The sequence below is a fragment of the Chanos chanos genome, chromosome 1, assembly GCF_902362185.1.
Source record: "Chanos chanos chromosome 1, fChaCha1.1, whole genome shotgun sequence".
Lineage (NCBI taxonomy): Eukaryota > Metazoa > Chordata > Actinopteri > Gonorynchiformes > Chanidae > Chanos > Chanos chanos.
In genome coordinates, this window is record NC_044495.1 from 28,249,370 (window position 1) to 28,256,589 (window position 7,220).

Genomic DNA, 7,220 nt, shown 5'->3' on the forward strand with positions numbered 1-7,220 from the left:
TTCCCATGCGATGGATTTTGACGGTTACACAACAGAGCATTGTCCCTTAAATGTTGTGGAAAAAGTCAGCTTCAAGAGTATGTATCATAATTTAAATCTCTCAAACCACAAGGTTTAGGCCTACTTCAGGCAGTGAATTCTACGTCCTAAGCTAAGGTTCTTGATGTATGTTTTGTCCTGTCACCGTTACCATCTGCCTATGGGTCTACAGTATCATGGAAAGATGCCCACAGTGCGCCCATGACAAAAGGAAAGGAACATTTGAAAGATATCATTCAGATACCGATTATCTGTATTCCGTGATCTGGAAATATCATCATCCCAGCTGTGTATCACATAGCTTATGTGTTCCTTAAGGGCCACGAAGCAAGATGTCCCTTGTCTTCTCTTTCTGTCACTGCTCTCAGAAATGAACTGACAGTAGTCTGGAGTTAAAACTGGGCACCCTACAGATGACACGAGATCCTCGGAGTGACATGCGAGATGGCGGTTAGCCGCGTCGCTATCATTGTCCGGACTGGGTGGCAGAAACTCTCAGGTTCCTGGCTCCGTTACAGGGCCACCGGAGGGACTTGCTGCAAAGCCAGATCGGGTCTTTACTAATGGATGGTCCTGCTGATGAAAAAGCCTCTCATAAAACATTAGAGTAAAGCCAGCTGACTTTGATGAAAGGTTTCCATAGAGATGAGAGGAACCATCTCGAATCATTTGAACGTTTTCTAAAATAGCGAGTTGTGTATCAGATTGTAGGCGAAGTCTTGGAGACAGAGTTTGATAACGTAATGATTCAAAGAATAGGACATTGCAACTCAGTTTTATTCAGTAATAAAACGATGTTACGTTTGGTCACTCGCTCCATTGTGTGTCTAACCAAAACAGTCTGTGCAAAACTGCAGTACCTTCGTAATGCAGCACTTGTTTATAGGCTACTGCTATGTATCTAGGCGCTACTTTTTGATTGCCCGCAGTAATATTACATCAGCACCTGCAGCAAACCTGAAAAAAATTTGCCCTCTTAATTAACCCCTTCCCCAAGCTTTCCTCGGTATCCCAAGAGCGATTATCAACAATTAACACGACTGCGCTAATACTTATTTCATATTTCATCTCGGAAATATTTTATGTTTCAAACATTTTTACCTGGTAAGTGTCAACACGGAGTAGTAATTTTTTAAGACCCTTTTTTCTATGAATACCGGTCAGTAACTCTCTCTCTCTCTCACACACACACACACACACACACAAAATGTATCACATTTCGTTCTGAAATTGAAGGTAGTCTTTTTGTCTTTACGTATATTAAGACAGCTGTAGCCTATACAGTTGCATTTGCATACAATTTAACCTCATGAAAATAATTTTTTGTGTACTTTTGTGTCTCTGAGACCTTCTGACGCATTTTGAAGTGAGTAATCTACAATGTGTCCCACTGAGAAATCATTTTAAGTCATATATCCTATTATTTTACGAAAGATGGGGACACGACAAGAGATGCGTCATGAGTTTTACATTCACAATGTTGTGCATCTTCCCTTCCCATGAAGATTAATTCCTTCCGTTCTAATCCACTGCATGCGCTGGTGGGGATTATCGGCACGGGGTGCATGGATGCATGCAAACCTTAGTGTACAAAAATTCATCCAGTGACTTTATTCCCAGGTTTATATGTAATCCTGGTCTTGCCCAGTTTTCACGTGGAAACTGATCCACGAATTATAATACTTTCATTGAACAATCTTTGTCTTATGTTATTTATTTTATTATTATTTATTATTATGATTATTATTATTATGATTATTATCGTTGTTGTTGTTTACACACTGTTACATGTACCCATATTCTCTCTATAAGGACTTGATGTTAATTTCAGTGACAAGTAGGCCTATTCAAAAACAAAATAAAATAAATTAAATAAAATGAAATAAAATAAAACTGCAATTTAAATGGAAGTAAAATAACAGTAATATTAATTATGTGCTAGTAATATAAATGTAATCTTGACGAAGTTACTTATGTACCGTATTAGTAGACGTAGTATATTATCAAACCATTATGTATTCAGCATCTGATATCAATTACTGCTTTCTACATGATCGAAACTCTAAGAGCGTTTCAGACAACAACAACAACAACAACAATAATAATAAGTCATCGTTCAAACGCAAATCACGGTTATCCAAATTATTTATAAATATCTCACATTCAAACGGAGTGAAAAAATAAATTCAATTTCATATCGTCACATCGTTATTAGGACTGATTGACCATGATTGGGAATATCAAACGGTGCAAATATCAAAGTGAAACGTAATCCTTCTGCGCCTTAGTGATCGTCAAAACGCGTTTAGCCCTTTCAGAAAAATTTCCAAAGCATTGGTTAATGGAAACGTTGGGTGTGCAGACATTTTAGGCTTTTTCAAGAGAGATGCAACAAATCTAGTGATTCTCTGCCTTGTGCATGGCTTGGTGTGGTATGATTACATTAAAAAAAAGTTCCGTGGGTCAGTGGTTGTTATTATGGCTCAACTGGTAGTCGGCAGACAATGCCATCATGCGTAAAAGCCTCCGGAGCGCTTCGCGTTCTTTGTTCAGCGCGCCCCTATCATGTAACATTCGATGAGGGGACGTCGTGCCACGGGAGTAGTTCGTTGTATCCGATACCCCTCCTGGCAGGTGGTAAAGGCCGAACCCTAAACGTCATATGGAACTGGGCACGAGGGCCTAGCCAAATGAATATTTTAAATATTCATGAGCTTTACTCAACTTCTACCGTCTGTCCCTTTCAGTGGTGATCCAGAGCTTGTGTTTCAACTTTTCCAGGAGTTAATCAGGTGCAAACCTTCTGGGTGGATCGACTAGGGCTTAATCAGGCTCGAGGTCATCGCTGACTGGACGACAATGAGCCTTAAAGGATAGATTTCACTGTCGCTATTCAGTTTGAAAAGATGTAACCAGACCCGCCAGACCAACACCATTCGGATAATTTGAAAATTTTGGTTCGTTTTTTTCCACAGAAGTGTCAGCCTAATAATCAACAGCAGGTAAGTGAACCCGGCTATTCACCAGAGAGGACTATGGGTAAAATGAACCAGCATATATATCCCAACTCCATTTCTGTGGAGAGTGCACGTAGTTCACTATCATATGGACGAATGTCACGCGCTTCATCAATACAGCTGAGGTGCGGAAGCTTGTGTAGGCTATGTCTGTTGAAGAAAGGCTAAGGGACTGATGCTCAAATTCGTGTGACGTCGTCGTCTTGGAGGTTGCTGCTCGGACGGTGCTTGGTAGGCCTGTTGGGAGACCTCAGCGGTGTCGCCTCTGGTAACGTGCATAAATTAATCGTAGCCTTAAAAAAAGGCGTGTACTAGTGGTTTTCGTAAATGTGAATTCGAACATCATAAGGTTTTAAATCACGCCAATTTATTATGTTTATCGAAACCGCTTAAGATCAAAAGTCAATGTCTTCACAGTTACCTGTTTACAGAAATACTAACAAATACACGACAGAAAATTGAGTTCACTTGCTTTAGGAAATGGTCTGATCGCAGCATTTCATGCATGAAGCATAGTAAAAGGATGCAGAGATGGTACTCAAGGCACAGCAGTAGAAATATGCACCTTCCATTATCTCATCAGCTACTAGCACAAAAAAGAAAGAACCAGCTGTAAACTAAACAAAGAAACAAAAAATACTGGGATATGGTCGTAGGATGTTCTGTTGGCGTATATATTTCTGATTTATGATCAAATATAATCATGCTACTCTTACAGCTTATAATTAAACTCTATAAAAGGTTGCTTGATGTGGATGTAAGGACACATAGGTCGTTTACGCTATGAATTAGCGCACAAAGACGTTTTCTGAACCACCTTAAACCTGTTACACGTATATTCCAACGAACACAAGGAAAACTCTTTTGGGGGGCTCACAGTTCCCCTCATCTCCCTCCCTCGCGCCATCCTCTCTCTCTCTCTCTCTCTTTCTCTTTCTCTCTCTCTCTCTCTCTCTCTCTCTCCCAAAAGCAGACAGAGGCTCTTTGTCTGCTAGAACGGCACGTAAACACCTGTCCTGGTCTCCTGTAGACAAAACAGGTATTAAGGATCTTTTTCGCAAGCAAAGTTTGGTCTCTCTGTGCAGAGTTTATACAGTCAAATGTCCTGTGCTGTCGTTATTCGTCGAGATCCATCCTGCAACGAAATCCCAAGTAGCACTGGTTTCTAAATTCAAAAACATCAATTAATTTAGCATTTTACTTTTGAACTGTGGTAGAATTATATACGTGATGTGCTTATTCTTACATTGAAAAAATTATTTGACGAACTAAAAGTGCAATCCACTGTACAAGTAATTTCATCCAGCCACCAAAAACCTGTATTAGACCAAAACAGCAAAATCTACTCATAGCTGAAATATATAGCTATATACATAGTATATATGCTACTCAAGTCACAGTCTATCAACCTGACGAGTCCACCAATTATCGGCGAGAACAGTAAAACGCATTACAAACTGTGATATACATATTTAGCCTATGTCACACTGATTTGTTGCTGAGTGGTGGGAGAAAACAAGTGCAAGGTCTTGAACGTATTATTTTTTCGATGTAAAAATAGAGGTGAAAAAAGATTTGAAATTAAATCAATTAATCCGAAGATCAACTGATCCTTTGACAGACGTGTGATATGAATGCTATGGTCCGCGAGCCTGTGTCAGAGAGTGTTTAAGGTTGCCTAGTCTCCCGCGGCTCCACCTTAAAAGGAAAGAAAAAAAGTACCTGAGCTAGTGACATCGCAAAATGCGAGACAGAGGAGGGTTGGATTATTCCTTCGGCAGTGGGTAAGATGCTTACAAACTAATTATCTTTTCCATTGGCAAATCCTCGCTCTCGCAGACCAAACAAGCTGGGCAGCCTCTGTGCACATAGAGCTGTTTTTCTGCATGTCGGAAAGAAGATACAAATTTAGAGCAACCGCGAACTCGCGCACCTGGACTTGCCAACCGTCGCTCAGGTACAACGACTCTCCAGGTGAAAAGAGTTTGAGGTCTCCGGGAGGGAGAGAGTATAGTGGGGAAAAGGGCTGAATTTGTTATTTGATACCCAGGAAGTCAGAGACGCCGCTTTGACTTCTTTGTCTCATTGAAAATCCACAGCTTTGCCGTGAGTTAGCTTGATACGAACAATTGCGGTCCATTTGTCGAGTGGAAAGGGGCAAATCTGAAACCCAGGCGACACTTCGAATTTTATAAGCGACTGTTTTTTTTTAAGTTGGATTTCGTTACACTATTGCATTATTTAACAAACAGTCTAACAAGTAAATCGTTATGTATTCGTGTTTAGGTAGTACGATTTTATTACTCATTAATATTTACTTCAAGACATGAGGGAAGGGAAGTTCACGTTTGGTACAAATATCTCCTTCAAGATTTCATCGCGCATTGCACTCAGGTAAGCTAACCTACGTTAACTCCTTAAAAGACTATGTAATTTGACGTTGGCCTAATTTATATACAAAAAAATTGCGGGCTGACTGTACGGTTTAAGCGCCCAATACATCCACACACTGTAGGCTATTGTTGCCGATTGTCATTAGACTGCAGTTTGTTCATTTAAAATGTAGAAAAAATTCTGTAGTACTCCTTAACAAATTTTAATGTGGTATGCGTAAGCACGCAGCGGAATTTGGCAATATCTAAGACATTGCTGAAAAATGAGGGAATACCTGGACATATTATCTACTCAACATGGTAGGTTACTAAAAGCGTTTAATTACTTGACTAGAAAATATTTTACATATGAGAAGTATTTTATATACTCAAGAGCCAATTAGCCTAATGTAAGATTTATAGGCCTACGTGATTTTGTTTTATTTTAGTGATGGTTAGGTTAACGAAATGACATACGCGTTGGCTGTACACGCTGTAGAAGTTGCCTAAATAAAAGTGCCTTGCCTAAGTTTAGCCATTAATTAGCCAAACTGTTTCATAACAAAAAACAATAACAACAACAAAAACCCTGCTTGATAGTACTACTTACACTTTTGTTATTTTTAAAAAAAATCTATTAAAATGTGCGCTGTGTTAACAGATAACGGACTGAGTCCTTATAATATTGCAGTTTTATGGGAGGTCTTTTACGGGCAGCATCATAAAGGGAAGACCAGCTTGTTTTGTCAAATCGCTCTTTAAATAACTGAAGTTGAAGTACTGGTAGACTCTGTAATCAGACAAATGCGATTAACTGAGAGGCTTTGCAACTGTCATTGAGGTTAACGAGAGGTGACTAGCCCATACCGGTGCTCGAGACACGCAAGAGCTTACCTGCAGGCTGTTGATTCATTGTCAATGAAGAATAAAAGCGCACCCGGTTTTAACATATTGCTGTATTCTTAACTGTCTTGGGCTGTCGCAAACAAACCTTCGAAATTTGCTGACTGTTTTATGCTCTAAACATTTTTAAGTTCTGAGCAGAGTTGGCAAGTAGAGGAGGGTGGTGACCACATAAAATATTTTATTTCTTTAGTTTGATTTCATACATAATTTTGAAGATGCGAAATGCGGGAGTTAAAGCCATCTCATAACTTTCCCCAGGATATTAGCCCTTTTTAAATGTTGTTTCTAGTGACAGAAATATTATATGGACTGGATCCACAGTATAATAAAATATTTATATCACTATGTTAACAACACGTGTGGTTTAAAACTGTAAAGTGTGATCAGATTTTAAAATTATGTCATGTCTTCCCTAAACGTCACTGAAACTGACAGATATATTTCTTAAGATCTCGCTAAAATAATTCCCATCTGATTTCGTATCCACTCATAATCTACACCTTTATTAATGCGCATTTTCAAAAAGGTGCAGATTGTTGACAAAATAAGACAGATATTGTCTTATTACAGCCCTTTATACATCTCATAATGCATTGCCATCTATTTTGCTAGAGTAATGGTATGTTTTGCGTAAGGAGTACCAAGCAGAGTCCGCACAAAACGTAGCACAGGTATTTATTTATTCGTTCCTTTATTTATATATTTATTTTAACATGAACTGATATGGTGATAACATTACATTAAAGAATATTGTTTATTAAAGGGTGAAAATGTGTCACCCTTTAATCTGTGTTCCACATCAAACAATTTGTTTACTTAAACTTATTTTCTTAATAATTATGAGTCTGTCATCATATTTGGGAGAAAAAGATCTATCCAGATTGAC